The sequence below is a fragment of the Malania oleifera genome, chromosome 2 (genome assembly GCF_029873635.1).
Source record: "Malania oleifera isolate guangnan ecotype guangnan chromosome 2, ASM2987363v1, whole genome shotgun sequence".
NCBI classification, from domain to species: domain Eukaryota; kingdom Viridiplantae; phylum Streptophyta; class Magnoliopsida; order Santalales; family Ximeniaceae; genus Malania; species Malania oleifera.
In genome coordinates, this window is record NC_080418.1 from 82,312,461 (window position 1) to 82,334,401 (window position 21,941).

The following is a 21,941-nucleotide window of genomic DNA, read 5'->3' on the forward strand; positions in this document are numbered from 1 at the left end:
AGTGGGTCTAACTGCTTCTCCCATGTAGGTGACTCTGAACGTGTAAAGATGTTTGAGAGAACAGCTAATTTGGTGAACAATTAGATAATTAATTATTGATGTGATCTTTATGGAAAGTGGTTGGTTTTGATTGGAATTGCTTTGGGTTCGCCTCAGGTATGTGGTTGATATTAGTATATTCCCTGCTATGCTGTCATTATATAGTCAACACAGCTGTTTATGCTTTGCATGCATGATTTAAGCTGTAGGTTGGACACACACGATGTGTTTGCAATGCCTGGTGTTGCTTTCACAAACTCATGAACACATTTCTACCGAAAAACAAGTGAAATACGGCCAGCAGTTGGCACTGTGCTATTAACATATATTTGCTTTCAACATATGCCCTGAGATCTAGTCTGGTGTAAACTGAAGCCTGCTTGATAATATGTTCATATCTACGTACATTGCCTTTGTCTCAGTGCTGATTTATGTTCAAAGATGAAGGATTGGCACCATTTAGTAATTTAAAGTATTTCCTGATTGCATTTTCTGTCACAAGCAAATGGGATCTGTCACTGTCGGTTTTTTGATCGAGTAATAGTCATATGTTTTTGAATTCTCGATGAAGAACCCCTACCGACAGAAAATCTCTGATAACAAAATCATGGATTCCGTGAAAGTACTAAAACCAATGGCATGTGCCCATACAACTGTCTAGAAGTATCTTATTTTATTTATAGAGTATTCTGGAGTATTGCCCCGATTGCATTTTCTTTCACAGGGGCGATGGGATATGTCGCAATCGGTTTTTCGATGGAGTAATGGTCATATATTTTTGAATTCATGACGAAGAACCCCTACCCACGAAAAATCTCAAATAAAAAAATCATGGCTTCCATTATAGTATTAAAACCATTGGAATGTGCCCATACAACTGTATGGAAGTATCTTATTTTATTTGTTTTGGGTGGTTACTGTTTGTAATACTAATTTCCTTTCTCCGTTTTGTAGAGGCCACAACTTGTCAAAGGGAATATGCAGCTTTTCTCTGTGGATCAGCAGCAGAGTTTGTGACTAAATAGTTAGTGGCCTTCTCAAAGTGAAAAGGAAATTTGAACGTTAAACAGTGCGATGTTGGATTCGTCTCCATTTATACTAGAGGATCTGATCTCTAATTTGAAAGTAGTTTTCCCTGTATGCTGATGTTTAATTTTAAAATGCGATGCCTCACAGTTTAGATTGTGTTGTATTCGGCATGACTGCCGAAGACTCCGACAACTGTCCTTGTTCCCACTAATTTTTGTTTGATCATAAAAAAATAAAGATTATTCAAATATTTAGAAATATGGATTTAAGTGACAGTTTTTTTAAAAAGAAGAATTTTTTGGGGGCGTGTTTTATTAGTGAAGCTACTGTGTTGGGGAAAATGATTCTTAAGAACAAAGGCCTCTTTGAGTGGTCCTTTTTTAATTATTTTTACAGCTTAAGACGTGTTTAGCAGATAAGTTATTTGATGTAGTTCTTTGTCATTTTTTCTTGTTGTCAGTGATGCTACATCTGCTAGATAGAAATGAAATTTTATTTCATTATCAATTCATGCCTCATTTTTTATTGGCTTTCATTTATTCATACTTATGCCTTGTGAATTTTGAACTCCTTTTGAAGCTGAACTTTCAGGAACAACTGTGGATCACATGCAAATATTTAATATTGAGATGAAAGCAAAAGTGACGTCTCATCAGATGCCGGAGCAGGTGACAATTTTAATTTTTCTCTTTCTATTTTCTTTATGCGATAAAAATTATGTTAGCTTAACCAGATTTGCATTATTACTGCATAGATTGTCTTTTGGAAGTGGATTACCAAAAAAGTTTTGGGTATGGTCACGCAAACCGTTTATCCTTGGTCAATTGAATGTTAGAACCCTTTATTTTTCCCTCGTGGCAGCATAAGGTTATGTTTCATCTTCTTCTGTAAAGTGGGTCTAACTGCTTCTCCCATGTAGGTGACTCTGAATGTGTAAAGACTTTTGACAGAACATCTAATTTGGTGAACAATTAGATAATTAATTATTGATGTGATGTTTCTTGAAATTGGTTGGTTTTGATTGGAATTGCTGTGGGCTCGCTTGAGGTGGTTGTCATTTGTATGTTCCCCGCTATGCTTTCATTATATAGTCAAGACAGTTGTTTATGCTTTGCATGCATGATGTAAGCTGTAGGTTGGGACACACACGATGTGTTTTCAATGCCTGGTGTTGCTTTCACAAACTCGTGAACACATTTCTACCCGAAAACGAGTGAAATATGGCCAGCAGTTGGCATTGTGCTATGAACATATATTTGCTTTCAATATATGCCCTGAGATCTAGTCTGGTGTAAACTGAAGCCTGCTCGATAATATGTTCAGAGCTAAGTACATTGTCTTTGTCTCAGTGCTGATTTATGTTCAGGGATGAAGGATTGGCACCATTTAGTAGTTTAGAGTAATTCCCCGATTGCATTTTCTTTCATAAGGAGATGCGATCTGTCGCAGTCGATTTTTAGTTGGAGTAATGGTCATATATTTTTGAATTCATGATGAAGAGCCCCTACCCAAGGAAAATCTCAAATAAAAAAATCATGGATTCCATGATAGTACTAAAACCAATGGCATGTGCCCTTACAACTGTATGGAAATATCTTATTTTATTTATTTTGTGGGGTTACTGTTTGTGTTACTAATTTCCTGTCTCCTTTTTGTAGAGGCCACAACATCTCAAAGGGAATATGCAGCTTTTTTCTGTGGATCAGCAGCAGAGTTGGTGAGTAAATAGTTAGTGGCCTTCTCAAAGTGAGAGGGAAATTTGAACGTTAAAGAGTTCGATGTTGCATTCGTCTCCATTTATTCTGGAGGATCTGATCTCTAATTTGAAAGTAGTTTGCCTTGTATGCTCAATTTTAATTTTAAAATGCATACTCCAGGGGGTCAAAGTTTAGATTGTTTTGTATTGGGCATGACTGCTGAAGACTATGACAACTTTCCTTGTTGCCACTTATTTTTGTTTTATCTTAAAAAAATAAATATTATACAAATATTTAGAAATATGGATTTAAGTGACCGTTTTTTTTTTTTTTTAATTTTTTTTGGGGACGTGTTTTATTAGTGAAGCTACTGTGTTGGGGAAAATGATTCTTTAAAACAAAGGCCTCTTTGAGTGGTCCTTTTTTGCATATTTTCATAGCTTAAGACGTGTTTAGCTTAAAAGATATTTGATGTAGTTCTTTTTCATTTTTTTTATCGTCAGGGATGCTACAGCTGCTAGATAAAAATGAAATTTTATTTCGTTATCACTTCATGCCTCATTTTTTATTGCCTTTCCTTTATTCGTACTTATGCCTTGTGAATTTTGAACTTCTTTTGAAGCTGATCTTTCAGGAACAACTGTGGATCGCATGCAAATATTTAATATTGAGATGAATGCAAAAGTGAAGTCTCATTAGATGCCCGAGTAGGTGACAATTTTAATTTTTCTCTTTCTATTTTCTTTATGTGATAAAAATTATGTTAGCTTAACCAGATTTGCGTTATTACAGCATAGATTTACTTTTGGAAGTGGATTACCACAAAAAATTTGAGTATGGTCACGCAGACATCTGTTTATCCTTGGTCAATTGAATGCTAGAAACATTTATTTTCCCTCATGGCGGCATAAGGTTATGTTTCACCTTTTTCTGTAAAGTGGGTCTAACTGCTTCTCCCATGTAGGTGACTCTGAACGTGTAAAGATGTTTGAGAGAACAGCTAATTTGGTGAACAATTAGATAATTAATTATTGATGTGATCTTTCTGGAAAGTCGTTGGTTTTGATTGGAATGGCTTTGGGTTCGCCTGAGGTTATCATTAGTATGTTCCCTGCTATGCTGTCATTATATAGTGAACACAGCTCTTTATGCTTTGTGTGCATGATTTAAGCTGTAGGTTGGACAAACACGATGTGTTTGCAATGCCTGGTGTTTCTTTCACAAACTCATGAACACATTTCTACCCAAAAACGAGTGAAATACAGCCAGCAGTTGGCACTGTGCTATGAACATATAAGTGCTTTCAGCATATGCCCTGAGATCTAGTCTGGTGTAAACTAAAGCTTGCTTGATAATATGTTCAGACCTACATACATTGCCTTTGTCTCAGTGCTGATTTATGTTCAAGGATAAAGGATTGGCACCATTTAGTAATTTAAAGTATTTCCTGATTGCATTTTCTGTCACAAGTATATGGGAAATGTCGCAGTTGGTTTTTATATGGAGTAATGGTCATATATTTTTGAGTTCATGATGAAGAACCCCTACCCATGAAAAATCTCAAATAACAAAATCATGGATTCCATGATAGTACTAAAACCAATGGAATGTGCCCATACAACTGTATGGAAGTATCTTATTTTATTTATTTTGTGGGGTTACTCTTTGGGGACCTGTTTTATTGGTGAAGCTACTGTGTTGGGGAAAATGATTCTTAAAAACAAAGGCTTCTTTGAGTGGTCCTTTTTTTAAATATTTTCATAGTTTAAGACATGTTCTGCTGATAAATTATTTGATGTAGTTCTTTATCATTTTTTTTATTGTCCGTGATGTTACAACTGCTAGATAAAAATGAAATTTTATATCGTTATCAATTCATGCATCATTTTGATGTCTTTCATTTATTCATACTTGTGCTCGCGCAGGTGACAATTTTAATTTTTTTCTCTCTATTTTCTTTATGTGATAAAAATTATTTTAGCTTAACCCAATTTGCGTTATTACTGCATAGATTGTCTTTTGGAAGTGGATTACCACAAATATTTTGGGTATGGTTATGCAAACCTCTGTTTATCCTTGGTCAGTTGAATGTTGGAACCCTTTATTTTCCCTCGTGGCTGCATAATAAGGTTATTTTTTATCTTTTTCTTTAAAGTGGGTCTAACTGCTTCTCCCATGTAGGCGACTCTGAACATGTAAAGGTGTTTGAGAGAACATCTAATTTGGTGAACAATTACATAATTAATTATTGATGTGATCTTTCTAAAAAGTGGTTGGTTTTGATTGGAATTGCTTTGTGTTCGCCTCAGGTATGCGGTTATCATTAGTATGTTCCCACTAATTTTTTTTTTATCTTCAAAAAATTAATATTATACAAATATTTAGAAATATGGATTTAAGTGACAGTTTTTTTTTTTTTTAATTTTTTTTGGGACGTGTTTTATTAGTGAAGCTACTGTGTTGGGGAAAATGATTCTTAAAAACAAAGGCCTCTTTGAGTGGTCCTTTTTTAAATATTTTCATGGCTTAAGACCTGTTTAGCTGATGAGTTATTTGATGTAGTTCTTTGTCATTATTTTTTTTGTCTGTGATGTTATAAAGTTGTTAGATAAAATTGAAATTTTATTTCATTATCAATTCATGCCTCTGTATTTCTACTGCCCTTCCTTTTGCTACACAAGCTTGTGTTTTTTCGTATTTTTTGCACAGGTTGCAGGGAATTAGAATCCTTCTGCCCTTATTTCTTTTGCCACAAAGAGCATGAATGCTTGACAAATTACGTCAAAGCTACATGTCATTGAACTTGGTGGTCAGCCAGGTCAGCCTATTTTTAAATAATTTTATTGTGGTTTTTAATTCTCCTCTTTCTTCTTTTTCCTGATGTGATGAGCATGAATTTGTCTTGCCCTCTATTCTTGTTATTCCTAACTAGCTTTCTATGATTCCATCCCATTTATCTGAAATTTGATGTTTGATTGTTAATTATTGTATTTGTATTTTTCTAGGTCTGTATTGCACCAAGATATTCATGATCAGTTTATCCATCCCATTTATCTGAAATCTGATGTTTGATTGTTAATTATTGTATTTGTATTTTTCTAGGTCTGTATTGCACCAAGATATTCATGATCAGTTATCTTGGAGATAAACTGAGCCTGAGCTACGTCATGCGCGGTGATCATAGGCTTACGCTTAGCACTAAATTAATTTGTGGGATTTCTAATTCTGAAGAGGCTTAAAATGTGTTTGACATATTTTGAAATTTGACTTTATTCAGGCTTTGGTGTTATTGGAGGACAGCGGGAAATAAGTCTAAGGCTTTCAAATCTTTTGTAAGGCAGCAAAAATTAATGGAATTTTTTGCAAATCAACCAAAATTTTCATAAAATTAAATAAACTAAAACTGGATCAAGAAATCATGGATTCCATGATAGTACTAAAACCAATGGCATGTGCCCATGCAACTGTATGGAAATATTTGATTTTATTTATTTTGTGGGGTTACTGTTTGTATTACTAATTTCCTTTCTCCTTTTTGTAGAGGCCACAACTTGTCAAAGGGAATATGCAGCTTTTCTCTGTGGATCAGCAGCGGAGTTGGTGACTAAATAGTTAGTGGCCTTCTCAAAGTGAGAAGGAAATTTGAATGTTAAACGGTTCGATGTTGCATTCGTCTCCATTTATACTAGAGTTTCTGATCACTAATTTGAAAGTAAATTGCCCTTACTGCATCACAGTTTAAATTGTGTTGTATTGGGTATGACTGCCGAAGACTACGACAACTGTCCTTGTTCCCACTAATTTTTGTTTTATCTTAAAAAAATTAAAATTATACAAATATTTAGAAATATGGATTTTAGTGACAGTTTTTTTTTTTTAAATTTTTTTTGTGGCTTGTTTTATTAGTTAAGCTACTGTGCTGGGGAAAATGATTCTTAAACACAAAGGCCTCTTTGAGTTGTCCCTTTTTTTTTTTTTAATATTTTCGTAGCTTCAAACGTGTTTAGCACATAAATTATTTGATGTAGTTCTTTATCATTTTTTTTTAAGTCACTGATGTTACAGCTGCTAGATAAAAATGAAATTTTAAATTGTTATCAGTTCATGCCTCATTTTTGATGTTTTTCTTTTATTCATTCTTATGCCTTATGAATTTTGAACTCCTTTTTGAAGCAGAACTTCCGGGAGGAACTCAGGATCACTTGCAAATATTTAATATTGAGATGAAAGCAAAAGTGAAGTCTCATCAGATGCCCGAGCAGGTGAAAATTTTAATTTTTCTGTTTCCATTTTTTTTTTCCATTATAAAAATTATGTTAGCTTAACGAGATTAGCATGATTACTAAATAGATTGTCTTTTGGAAGTGGATTACCACAAAAATTTTGGGTGTGGTCAAACAGGCCTCTGTTTATCCTTGGTTAATTGAACGCTAGAAACCTTTATTTTCCCTCGTGACTGCATAAGGTTATGTTTCATCTTTTTCTGTGAAGTGGGGTCTAACTACTTCTCCCATGTTGGTGGCTCTGAACGTGCAAAGATGTTTGAGAGAACAGCTAATTTGGTGATCCATTAGATATTAAATTATTGATATAATCTTTCTGAAAAGTGGTTGGTTTTGATTGGAATTGCTGTGGGCTCGCCTGAGGTATGTTGTTATGATTAGTATGTTCCCTGCTATGCTGTCATTATATAGTCAAGACAGTTGTTTATGCTTTGCATGCATGATGTAAGCTGTAGGTTGGGACACACACGATTTGTTTGCAATGCTTGGTGTTGCTTTCACTAAGTGATGAACACATTTCTACCAAAAAACGATTGAAGTACAGCCAGCAGTTGCCATTGTGCTTTGAACATATATGCTTTCAATATATGCCCTAAGATCTAGTTTGGTGTAAACTGAAGCCTGCTTGTTAATATGTTCAGACCTACGTACATTGCCTTTGTCTCAGTGCTGATATATTGCCACCATTTAGTAATTTAGAGTATTGCTCGATTGTATTTTCTTTCACAAGCTGATGGGATCTGTCACAGTCGGTTTGTAGATAGAATAATGGTCATACGTTTTTGAAATCATTATGAAGAACCCCTACCCGTCGAAAATCTCAAATAAAAAAATCATGGATTCCATGATAGTACTAAAACCAATGGCATGTGCCCATACAACAGTCTGGAAGTATCTTATTTTATTTATTTTTTGGGGTTGCTGTTTGTATTACTAATTTCCTTTCTCCTTTTTTCAGAGGCCACAACTTGTCGAACAGAATATGCAGCTTTTCTCTGTGCATCAGTAGCGGAGTTGGGGACTAAATAATTAGTAGCCTTCTCAAAGTGAGAAGGAAATATGAACGTTAAAACAGTTCGATGTTGCATTCCTCTCCATTTATACTAGCGGATCTAATCTCTAATCTGAAAGTTGTTTGCCCTCTATTCTCAGTTTTAATTTTAAAATGCATACTCCACTGCGTCACATTTTAGATTGTGTTGTATTGAGCATGACTGCCGAGGACTACTGCTACAGTCCTTGTTCCCATTAATTTTTGTTTTATGCTAAAAAAATAGAAATTAGACAAATATTTTGAAATATGGATTTTATTAACAGTTTTTTTTTAAAATTTTTTTTTTGGTGGCTTGTTTTATTAGTTAAGCTACTGTGCTGGGGAAAATGATTCTTAAACACAAAGGCGTCTTAGAGTTGTCCCTTTTTTTTAATATTTTCATAGCTTCAAACGTGTTTAGCACATAAATTATTTGATGTAGTTCGTTATCATTTTTTTTTATTGTCACTGATGTTATAGCTGCTAGATAAAAATGAAATTTTAAATCGTTATAAGTTCATGCCTCATTTTTTATGGCTTTCTTTTATTCATACTTATGCCTTATGAATTTTGAACTCCTTTTTGATGCAGAACTTCCGGGAAGAACTCAGGATCACTTGCAAATATTTAATATTGAGATGAAAGCATAAGTGAAATCTCACCAGATGCCCGAGCAGGTGAAAATTTTAATTTTTCTCTTTTTATTTTTTTTTCCGTGATAAAAATTATTTTAGCTTAACCAGATTTGCATGATTACTGCATAGATTGCCTTTTGGAAGTGGATTACCCCAAAAAATTTTGGTATGGTCACACGGGCCTCTGTTTATCCTTGGTCAATTGAATGTTAGAAACCTTTATTTTCCCTCGTGGCTGCATAAGGTTATGTTTCATCTTTTTCTGTAAAGTGGGGTCTAAATGCTTCTCCCATGTAGGTGACTATGAACGAGTAAAGATGTTTGAGAGAACAGCTAATTTGGCGAACAATTAGATAATTAATTATTGATTTAATCATTCTTAAAAGTGGTTTGTTTTGATTGGAATTGTTGTGGGCTCGCATGAGGTATGTGGTTATCATTAGTATGTTCCCCTCTATGCTGTCATTATATAGTCAAGACAGTTGTTTATGCTTTGCAGGCATGATGTAAGCTTTTGGTTGGGACACACACGATTTGTTTGCAATGCTTGGTGTTTCTTTCACAAACTGATGTACACATTTCTACCCAAAAAAGAGTGAAATACAGCCAGCAGTTGCCATTGTGCTTTGAACATATATTTGCTTTCAATATTAGCCCTAAGATCTAGTCTGGTGTAAACTGAAGCCTGCTTGTTAATATTATTCAGACCTACGTACATTGCCTTTGTCTCAGTGGGGATTTATGTTCAAGGAAAAAAGATTGCCACCATTTAGTAATTTAGAGTATTGCTCGATTGCATTTTCTTTTACAAGATGGGATCTGTCACAGTCGGTTACATTTTTGAAATCATTATGAAGAACCCCTGCCCGTCAAAAATCTGAAATAAAAAAATCATGGATTCCATGATAGTACTAAAACCAATGGCATGTGCCCATACAACTGTCTGGAATTATCTCATTTTATTTATTTTGTGGGGTTACTGTTTGTATTACTAATTACCTTTCTCCTTTTCTCAGAGGCCAACACTTGTCGAAGGGAATATGCAGCCTTTTTCTGTGGATCAGCAGCGGAGTTGGGGACTAAATAATTAGTAGCCTTCTCAAAGTGAGAAGGAAATTTGAATGTTAAACAGTTCGCTGTTGCATTCCTCTCCTTTTATACTAGAGGATCTGATCTCTAATTTGAAAGTTGTTTGCCCTCTATACTAAAATTTTAAAATGCATAGTCCACTGCGTCACATTTTAGATTGTGTTTTATTGAGCATGACTGCCGAAGACTACTGCTACACTCCTTGTTCCCACAAATTTTTGTTTTATCTTTCAAAAATAAAAATTAGACAAATATTTAGAAATATGGATTTTAGTGACAGTTTTTAAAAAAAAAAAAAATTTTGGTGGCTTGTTTTATTAGTTAAGCTACTGTGCTGGGGAAAATGATTCTTAAACACAAAGGCCTCTTTGAGCTGTCCCTTTTTTTTTAATATTTTCGTAGCTTCAAACGTGTTTAGCACATAATTTATTTGATGTAGTTCTTTATCATTTTTTTTTATTGTCGCTGATGTTACAGCTGCTAGATAAAAACGAAATTTTAAATCGTTATCAGTTCATGCCTCATTTTTTATGTCTTTCTTTTATTCATACTTATGCCTTATGAATTTTGAACTCCTTTTTGAAGCAGAACTTCTAGGAAGAACTCAGGATCACTTGCAAAAGTGAAGTCTCATCAGATGCCTTATCATTCCGTATTAAAATTTATTTTAGCTTAACCAGTTTTGCATGATTACTGCATAGATTGTTTTTTGGAAGTGGATTACCACAAAAAAATTTGGTATGACCACACAGGCCTCTGTTTATCCTTGGTGAACTGAATGTTAGAAACCTTTATTTTCCCTCGTGGCTGCATAAGGTTATGTTTCATCTTTTTCTGTAAAGTGGGGGGTCTAACTGCTTCTCCCATGTTGGTGGCTTTGAACGTGTAAAGATGTTTGTGTGAACAGCTACTTTGGTGATCAATTAGATAATTAATTATTGATGTCATCTTTCTGGAAGGTGGTTGGTTTTGATTGGAATTGCTGTGGGCTCGCCTGAGGTATGTGGTTATCATTAGTATTTTCCCCGCTATGCTGTCATTATATAGTCAAGACAGTAGTTTATGCTTTGCATGCATGCTGTAAGCTGTAGGTTGGGACACACAATGTGCTTGCAATGCCTGGTGTTGCTTTCACAAGCTGATGAACACATTTTTACCCAAAAACGAGTGAAATACAGCCAGCAGTTGGCATTGTGCTATTAACATATATTTGCTTTCAATATATGCCCTGAGATCTAGTCAGGTGTAAACTGAAGCCAGCTTGATAATATGTTCAGACTAGGTACATTGCCTTTGTCTCAGTGCTGATTTATGTTCAAGGATGAAGGATTGGCACCATTTAGTAATTTAAAGTATTTCCTGATTGCATTTTCTGTCACAAGCAGATGGGATCTGTCACAGTCGGTTTTTAGATGGATTAATAGTCATATGTTTTTGAATTCTTGATTAAGAACCCCTATGTACAGAAAATCTCTGATAACACTATCATGGATTCCATGAAAGTACTAAAACCAATGGTGTGTGCCCATACAATTGTCTAGAAGTATCTTATTTTATTTATTTTGTGGGGATATTGTTTGTATTACTAATTTCCTTTCTCCTTTTTTTGGAGGCCACAACTTGTGAAAGGGAATATGCAGCATTTCTCTTTGGATCAGCGGCTGAGTCAAGGTCTGGAAGCGAATGGTGCATCGTTTGAGAGTGCATCTTGATTTTAAATCATTTGAGAGTGCATCTAGATTTTAAATTGTACAAATCCGCTTTTGTAGAAGCATTTTATTGTACGCAAAATTTTTTTTTTTTAAAAGGCCCTTCACGGTTCGCGTTGTGAACCTTGGCCAAGTGAGGGTACATCACTTGGAGAGGTGGCTCCGCCTAGAAGGAGTGGGCCAAGCGTGGGGTATCGCTTGGAGTGAGGTGGCTCCACCCTATTTGAAAGAGTGTACCAAACGTAGGGTATCGCTTGGAGAGGAGGGCTCCATCTTATTTGAAGGAGTGTGTAATGGTTTTGCTCCGCCCGATTAAGGTTGCTTCGCGGTTCGCATTGTGAACCTTGCCCAAGTGAGGGTACATCACTTGAAGAGGTGGCTCCGCCTAGAAGGAGTGGGCCAAGCGTGGGGTATCGCTTGGAGTGGGGGGGCTCCACCCTATTTGAAGGAGTGTACCAAACGTATGATATCGCTTGGAGAGGAGGGCTCCATCCTATTTGAAGGAATGTGTAACGGTTTTGCTCGGCCCGATTAAGGGTGCAGGTTAGTGGAATCCTTGGGGATTTTGCGCAAAGCGATGACGTAGGCGGGAATAGCCGAACCTCGTTAAAATTTTGGTGTCAATCTCTCTCTCTCTCTCTCTCTCTCTCTTATCTTATACACGCATTAATTTTGATTGGGATATTGTTTGTTGAATCAGTTAAATTATCTGCAAAAGTTTTTAAAATTCCAATTCACCCCCCCCCCTTAGGATTACACCATTCCCCTCAATTAATATTACGTTTATTTTCTTATTGATTTATATTCTTGCAATCACAATAATTTATTATTTGTAAAATCTAATATTAATATTGCGTGGGGCACTACTGTCAACCATTGTAACCAATTCAAATAGCAAGCATAATTTGGTTTCAAAAATAAAATTTTTGTGTGTGTGAATTTACACAAAATTTACTTATAGTGAAATTCTAAGGATTAATGAAAATCAATCATAATTAAAAAACTAATTTCCTTTCTCGTTTTGTAGAGGCCACAACTTGTTAAAGGGAATATGCAGCTTTTCTATGTGGATCAGCAGCGGAGTTTGTGACTAAATAGTTAGTGGCCTTCTCAAAGTGAAAAGGAAATTTGAACGTTAAACAGTTTGATGTTGGATTCGTCTCCATTTATACTAGAGGATTTGATCTCTAATTTGAAAGTAGTTTGCCCTGTATGCTCAATTTTAATTTTAAAATGCACTCCACTGCATCACAGTTTAGATTGTGTTGTATTGGGCATGACTGCCGAAGACTACGACAACTGTCCTTGTTCCCACTAATATTTATTTTATCGTAAAAAAATAAAAATTATTCTAATGTTTAGAAATATGGATTTGAGTTACATTTTTTTTTTTTTTTTTATATTTTGGGGACGTGTTTTATTAGTAAAGCTACTGTGTTGGGGAAAATGATTCTTAAAAACAAAAGCCTGCTTGAGTGGTCCTTTTTAAAAATATTTTCATAGTTTAAGACGTGTTTGGCTGATAAATTATTTGATGTAGTTCTTTATCATTTTTTTTATTGTCCGTGATGTTACAGCTGCTGGATAAAAATGAAATTTTATATCATTATCAATTCATGCGTGAAGTCTCAATGCCCGAGCAGGTGACAACTTCAGATCACTTCCCACTATTTTTTTTTTCTTAAAAAAACTAAAAGTTATACAAATATTTAGAAATATGGATTTAAGTGACAGTTTTTTTTTTCATTTTTTTTGTGGCGTGTTTTATTAATGAGTCTACTGTGCTGGGGAAAACGATTCTTAAACAGAAAGGCCCCTTTGAGTGGTCTTTTTCTTTTTAATATTTTCATAGCTTCTGGCTTGTTTAGCAGAAATTTTTTTTGATGTAGTTCTTTATCATTTTTTTTAATATCAGTGATGTTACACCTGCTAGATAAAAATGAAATTTTATATCAGTATCAATTCATGCATCATTTTTGTTGTCTTTCTTTTATTCATACTTATGGCTTTTAATTTTTAACTCCTTTTGAATCCAAACTTCCGGAAACAACTCAGGATCACTTGCAAATATTTAATATTGAGATGAAAGCAAACGTGAATTCTCATCAAATGCCCGAGCAGGAGACAATTTTAATATTTCTCTTTCTATTTTCTTTCTGTGGTAAAACTTCTTTTAGCTTATTAAGATTTGCATGATTACCATAAAAATTTTGGGTATGGTCACGCAGACCTCTGTTTATCCTTAGTTAATTGAATGCTAGAAACCTTTATTTTGCCTCATGGCTGCATAAGGTTATGTTTCACTTTTTTCTGTAAAGTGGGTCTAACTGCTTCTCCCATGCAGGTGACTCGGAACGTGTAAAGGTGTTTGAGAGAACATCTAATTTGGTGAACAATTACATAACTAATTATTGATGTGATCTTTCTGAAAAGTGGTCGGTTTTATTGTCAGTGATGCTACAGCTGCTAGATAAAAATGAAATTTTATTTAGTTATCAATTCAAGCCTCATTTTTTATTGCCTTTCATTTATTCATACTTAACCAGATTTGCGTTATTACTGCATAGATTGTCTTTTGGAAGTGGATTACCTGAAAAAAAATTTGTATGGTCACGCAGACCTATTTTTATCCTTGGTCAATTGAATGTTAGAATCCTTTATTTTCCCTCCTGGCTGCATAAGGTTATGTTTCACCTTTTTCTGTAAAACTGGTCTAACTGCTTCTCCAATGTAGGTGACTCTGAACGTGTAAAGATGTTTGCGAGAACAACTAATTTGGTGAACAATTAGATAATTAATTATTTTGTTGTGATCTTTTTGAAAAGTGGTTGGTTTTGATTGGAGTTGCTTTGGGTTCGCCTGAGGTATGTGGTTATCATTAGTATGTTCCCCGCTATGTTCTCATTATATAGTCAAGACAGTAGTTTATGCTTTGCATGCATGATGTAAGCTGCAGGTCGGGACACACACGATGTGTTTGCAATGGCTGGTGTTGCTTTCACCAACTGATGAACACATTTCTACCAATAAACGAGTGAAAGACCGCCAGCGGTTGGCATTGTGCTATGAACATATATTTGCTTTCAATATATGCCCTGAGATCTAGTCGGGTGTAAACTGAAGCCAGCTTGATAATATGTTCAGACTAGGTACATTGCCTTTGTCTCAGTGCTGATTTATGTTCAAGGACGAAGGATTGGCACAATTTAGTAATTTAGAGTATTGCCCCGATTGCATTTTCTTTCACAAGGATATGCGTAGTCAGTTTTTAGATGGAGTAATGGTCATATTTTTTTGAATTCATGATGAAGAACCCCTACCCACGAAAAATCTGAAATAACAAAATCATGGATTCCATGATAGTATTAAAACCAATGGAATGTGCCTATACAACTGTATGGAACTATCTTATTTTATTTATTTTGTATGGTTACTGTTTGTAATACTAATTTCCTTTCTCCTTTTTGTAGAGGCCACAACTTGTAAAAGGGAATATGCAGCTTTTCTCTGTGGATCAGCAGCAGAGTTGGTGACTAAATAGTTAGTGGCCTTCTCAAAGTGAAAAGGAAATTTGAACGTTAAAAAGTTCGATGTTGGATTTGTCTCCATTTATACCAGAGGATCTGATCTCTAATTTGAAAGTAGTTTGCCCTGTATGCTCAATTTTAATTTTAAAATTGACTCCACTGCGTCACAGTTTAGATTGTGTTGTATTGGGCATGACTGCCGAAGACAACGACAACTGTCCTTGTTCCCACTAATTTTTATTTTATCGTAAAAAAATAAAAATTATTCAAATATTTAGAAATATGGATTTAAGTGACAGTTTTAATAAAAAAAAAATTTTTTGGGGACTTGTTTTATTAGTGAAGCTACTGTGTTGGGGAAAATGATTCTTAAAAACAAAGGCCTCTTTGAATGGTCCTTTTTAAAATATTTTCATAGCTTAAGACGTGTTTAGCTGAGAAGTTATTTGATGTAGTTCTTTGTCATTTTCTTTATTGTCGGTGATGTTACAGCTGTTAGATAAAAATGAAATTTTATTTCGTTATCAATTCATGCCTCATTTTTTATGTCTTTCATTTATTTATGGCTTGTGAATTTTAAACTCCTTTTGAAGCTGATCTTTCGGGAACAACTGTGGATCACTTGCGAATATTTAATATTGAGATGAAAGCAAAAGTGAAGTCTCAATGCCCGAGCAGGTGACTACTTTTAATCACTTCCCATTAATTTTTGTTTTTTCATAAAAAAAAAAACAATTATACAAATATTTAGAAATAGGGATTCAAGTGACAGGTTTTTTGTTTTTTCATTTTTTTGGGGGCGTGTTTTATTAGTGAGTCTACTGTGCTGGGAAAAATGATTCTTAAACAGAAAGGCCTCTTTGAGTGGTCCTTTTTTAATATTTTCATGGCTTGAGGCTTGTTTAGCAGATAAATTATTTGATGTAGTTCTTTATCATTTTTTTTATTGTCAGTGATGTTACAACTGCTAGATAAAAATGAAATTTTATATCGTTATCAATTCATGCCTCATTTTTGTTGTCTTTCTTTTATTCATACTTATGGCTTACAAATTTTGAACTCCTTTTGAAGCTGAACTTCCGGGAACAACTCTGGATCACTTGCAAATATTTAATATTGAGATGAAAGCAAAAGTGAATTCCCATCAAATGCCTTAGCAGGAGACAATTTTAATATTTCTCTTTTTATTTTCTTTCTATGGTAAAAATTCTTTTAGCTTAACCAGATTTGCATGATTGCTTCATGGATTGTCTTTTGGAAGTGGATTACCACAAAAATTTTGGGTATGGTCACGCATGCCTCTGTTTAATCTTGGTTAATTGAATGTTAGAAACCTTTATTTTCCCTCATGGCTGCATAAGGTTATTTTTCACCTTTTTCTGTAAAGTGGGTCTAACTGCTTCTCCCTTGTTGGTGACTCTAAACGTGTAAAGATGTTTGAGTGAACATCTAATTTTGTGAACAATTAGATATTTCATGTGATCTTTCTGAAAAGTTGTCGGTTTTGATTGGAATTGCTTTGGGTTCGCCTCGGGTATGTGGTTATTTATCATTGTGCACCAATGATAACCCCTTGGTTATTTATCTGACAATTCTCATAGATTTGATATACACGGTGCTTGTCTAGATCTGCGCGCATTACATAATATTAATAGTTAACGGTGCACGATCTATAGTTTTGATATTGGGAAGTTTTACTACTTATTGTGTGCGATCCAGTATATTTTTCTTTTTTTTTTCCTTCGAAAAGCATGTGCATGTGTGGGAAGGGATTTTGGGGATAGGAAAAGGAAAAGTTGTTCAAGTAAGGTTGTGGCACACACAAAGCCTTGTGCCAATAGGAAATGTCGTATTACTAGTGCTCTTTAAGTTGGTGACTAAATAGTTTTTGGCCTTCTCAAAGTGAGAAGGAAATTTGAACGTTAAACAGTTGGATGTTGCATTCCTCTCCATTTATGCTAGAGGATCTGATCTCTTATTTGAAAGTAGTTTGCCCTGTATGCTAAATTTTAATTTTAAAATGCGTACTCCACTGCGTCACATTTTAGATTGTGTTGTATTGGGCATGACTGCCGAAGACTACGACAACAGTCCTTGTTCCCACTAATTTTGGTTTTATCTTAAAATAATAAAAATTATACAAATATTTAGAAATATGGATTTAAGTGACAGTTTTATTTATTTATTTTTTTGGGGGCTTGTTTTATTAGTGAAGTTACTGTGTTGGGGAAAATGATTCTAAAACACAAAGGCCTCTTTGAGTTGAGTGGCCCTTTTTTTAATATTTTCATAGCTTCAAACGTGTTTAGAAGATAAATTATTTGATGTAGTTCTTTATCATTTTTTTTTTTATTGTCAGTGGTGTTACATCTGCTAAATAAAAATGAAAATTTATATCGATATAAATTCATGCCTCATTTTTTATGCCTTTCATTTATATGGCTTATGCCTTATTAATTTTGAACTCCTTTTGAATTCGAACATCCTGGAACAACTCAGGATCACTTGCAAATATTTAATATTGAGATGATAGCGAAAGTGAAGTCTCATCAGATGCCCGAGCAGGTGAAAATTTTAATTTTAAGCATCTAGGTTGCAATTTTTGAGCCCCGAGAGAAGTCTGTGTGTTTTGGTTTTTTTCCCTTTCTATTTTATTTTAGTGATAAAAAATTATGTTAGCTTAACCATATTTGCATGATTTGTGCATAGATTGTGTTTTGGAAGTGGATTACCACAAAAATTTTGGGTATGGTCACACAGACCTATGTTTATCCTTGGTCAATTGAATGTTAGAAACCTTTATTTTCCCTCATCGCTGCATAAGGTTATGTTTCACCTTTTCCTGTAAAGTGGGTCTAACTGCTTCTCCCATGTAGGTAGCACTGAACGTGTAAAGGTTTGAGAGAACAGCTAATTTGGTGAATAATTAGATAATCAATTATTGATGTGATCTTTCTGAAAAGTGGTTTGTTTTGATATGAATTGCTTTGGGTTCGCCTGAGGAATGTGGTTATCATTAGTATGTTCTCCGCTATGCGGTCATTATATAGTCAAGACAGTTGTTTCTGCTTTGCATGCATGATGTAAGCTATAGGTTGGGACACACATGATGTGTTTGCAATGCCTGGTGTTTCTTTCATAAACTGATGAACACATTTCTACCCAAAAACGAGTGAAATACAGCCAGCAGTGCTATGAACATATATTTGCTTTCAATATATGCCTGAGATCTAGTCTGGTATAAACTGAAGCCTGCTTGATAATATGTTCAGACCTAAGAACAATGCCTTTGTCTCAGTGCTGATTTATGTTCAAGGATGAAGGATTGCCACCATTTAGTAATTTAGAGTATTGCCCGATTGCATTTTCTTCAACAAACAGATGGGATCTGTCCCAGTCGGTTTTTAGAAGGAGTAATGGTCATGTGGTCATATGTTTTTAAATTCATGATGAAGAACCGCTACCAACGGAAAATCTCAAATAACTAAATCATGGATTCCATGAGAGTACTAAAACCAATGGCATGCACCCATGCAACTATCTGGAAGTATCTTATTTTATTTATTTAGTTAGTGATTAAATAGTTAGTGGCCTTCTCAAAGTGTGAAGGAAATTTGAACGTTAAACAGTTCGATGTTGCATTCCTCTCCATTTATACTACAGGATCTGATCTCTAATTTGAAAGTAGTTTGCCCTGTATGCTAAATTTTAATTTTAAAATGCATACTCCAGTGCAGCACCGTTTAAATTGTGTTGTATTGGGCATTGCTGCCAAAGACTACGACAACAGTCCTTGTTCCCACTAATTTTTGTTTTTTTCTTAAAAAAAAAATAGAAATTATGCAAATATGTAGAAATATGGAATTAAGTGATGGTTTTTTTTTTATAATTTTTTTGGGGCGTGTTTTATTAATGAGTCTACTGTGCTGGGGAAAATGATTCTTAAACAGAAAGGCCCCTTTGAGTGGTCCTTTTTTTAATATTTTCATCCCTTCAGGACTTTTTAGCGGATAAATTATTTGATGTAGTTCTTAATCATTTTTTTTATTGTCAGTGATGTAGCTGCTAGATGAAAATGAAATTTTATATTGTTATCAATTCATGCCTCATTTTTGTTGTCTTTCTCTTATTCATACTTATGGCTTATGAATTTTGAACTCCTTTTGAAGCCGAACTTCCGGGAACAACTCAGGATGACTTGCAAATATTTAATATTGAGATGAAAGCAAAAGTGAATTCTCATCAAATGCCCGAGCAGGTGACAATTTTAATATTTCTCTTTCTATTTTCTTTCTGTGATAAAAATTATGTTAGCGTAATCAGATTTGCATGATTACTGCGTAGATTGTGCCCATACAATCATGGATTCCATGAAAGTACTAAAAAACCAATGCCGTGTGCCCATTCCACTGTCTAGAAGTATCTTATTTTCTTTATTTTGTGGGGTTACTGTTTGTATTACTAATTTCCTTTTTCATTTTCATAGAGGCCACAACTTGTCAAAGGGAATATGCAGCTTTTCTCTTTGGATCAGCGGCTGAGTCAAGCTCTGGAAGTGAATGCTGCATCATTTGCCTCACTAAAAGTGAGAGTTCCCCCTTTCACCATTGTCATAGTCTTTAGCCTTTTTTCTATACTTGTATTACTACTGGCCCTTCCTTTTGCTACACAAGTTTCTGATTTTTTCGTATTTCTTCCACAGGTTGCAAGGAATTAGAATCCTTCTACCACAAAGAGCATCAATGCTGGACAAACTACATCAAAGCTACATGTGACTGAACTTGGTGGTCTGCCAGGTCAGCCTATTTTTTAATAGTTTTATTATAGTTTTTATTTCTCCTCTCTCTTCTTTTTCCTGTTGTGATGAGCATGAAGTTGTCTGGCCCTCTATTCTTGTTATTCCTAACTAGCTTTCTATGATTCCATCCCATTTATCTGAAATCTGATGTGTGATTCTTAATTATTATATTAGTATTTTTCTAGGTCTGTAGTGCACCAAGATATTCATGGCAAGTTATCTTGGAGAAAAACTGAGCCTGAGGTACGTCATGCATGCTGATCATAGGCTTAACCTTTAGCATTAAATTAATTTGTGGGATTTCTAGTTCTGAAGAGGCTTAAAATGTCTTGGACATTTTTTGAAATTTGACTTTATTTAGGCTTTGGTGTTATTAGAGGATAGTGGCAAATAAGTCTCAGGCTTTCAAATCTCTTGTAAGGCAACAAAAATTAATGGAATTTTTTGTAAATCAACCAAAATTTTCATAAAATTAAATAAACTAAAACTGGATCAATATATCATGGATTCCATGATAGTACTAAAACCATTGGCATGTGCCCATACAACTGTATGGAAGTATCTTATTTTATTTATTTTGTGGGGTTACTGTTTGTGTTACTAATTTCCTTTCTCCTTTTTGTAGTGGCCACAACTTGTGAAAGGGAATATGCAGCTTTTCTCTGTGGATTAGCAGCAGAGTTGGTGACTAAATAGTTAGTGGCCTTCTCAAAGTGTGAAGGGAATTTGAAAGTTAAACAGTTCGATGTTGCATTCGTCTCCCATTTATACTAGAGGATCTCTAATTTGAAAGTAGTTTTCCCTTTATGCTCAATTTTAATTTTAATTTTAAAATGCATACTCCAGTGCGTCACAGTTTTGATTGTGTTGTATTGGGCATGACTGCCGAAGACTACGACAACTGTCCTTGTTCCCACTAATTTTTGTTTTATCTAAAAAAAATAAAAATTATACAAATATTTAGAAATATGGATTTAAGTGACAGTTTTTTTTATTAAATATTTTTTGAGGGGCGTGTTTTATTAGTGAAGCAACTGTCTTGGGGAAAATGATTCTTAAACGCAGAGGCCCCTTTGAGTGGTCCTTTTTTTAATATTTTCATAGCGTCAGACATGTTTAGCTGATAAATTATTTGATGTAGTTCCTTATCATTTTTTTTATCGTCAGTGATGTTACAGCTGCTAGATAAAAATGAAATTTTATATCGTTATCCATTCATGCCTCATTTTTTATGTCTTTCATTTATTCATACTTATCCCTCATGAATTTTGAACTCCTTTTGAAGCCGAACTTCCGGAAACAACTCTGGATCACTTGCAAATATTTAATATTGAGATGAAAGCAAAAGCGAAGTCTCATCAGATGCCTCAGCAGGTGACAATTTTAATTTTTCTCTTTCTATTTTATTTCTGTGATCAAAATTATGTTAGCTTAACCAGATTTGCATGATTACAGCATAGATTGTACTTTCGAAGTGGATTACCACAAAAATTTTGGGTATGACCACGCAGACCTCTGTTTATCCTTGGTCAATTGAATCTTAGAATCCTTTATTTTCCCTCGTGGCTGCATAAGGTTGTGTTTCACCTTTTTCTGTAAAGTGGGTCTAACTGCTTCTCCCATGTAGGTGACTCTGAACGTGTAAAGATGTTTGAGAGAGCAGCTAATTTTTGTAACAATTAGATAATTAATTATTGATGTGATTTTTCTAAAAAGTTGTTGGTTTTGATTGGGATTGCTTTGCGTTTGCATGAGGTATGTGTTCATCATTAGTATGTTCCCCACTATGCTGTCATTATATAGTCGAGACAGTTGTTTATGCTTTGCATGCATGATCTATGCTGCAGGTTGGGACACACACGATGTGTTTGCAATGCCTGGTGTTGCTCTCACAAACTAATGAACACATTTCTATCCATAAACGAGTGAAATACACCGCAGTTGGCATTGTGCTATGAACATATATTTGCTTTCAAATAATTTAGCTGATAAATTATTTGATGTAGTTCTTTATGATTTTTTTTTTTTTTGTCAGTGATGTTACAGCTGCTAGATAAAAATTAAATTTTATATCATTATCAATTCATGCGTCATTTTTTATA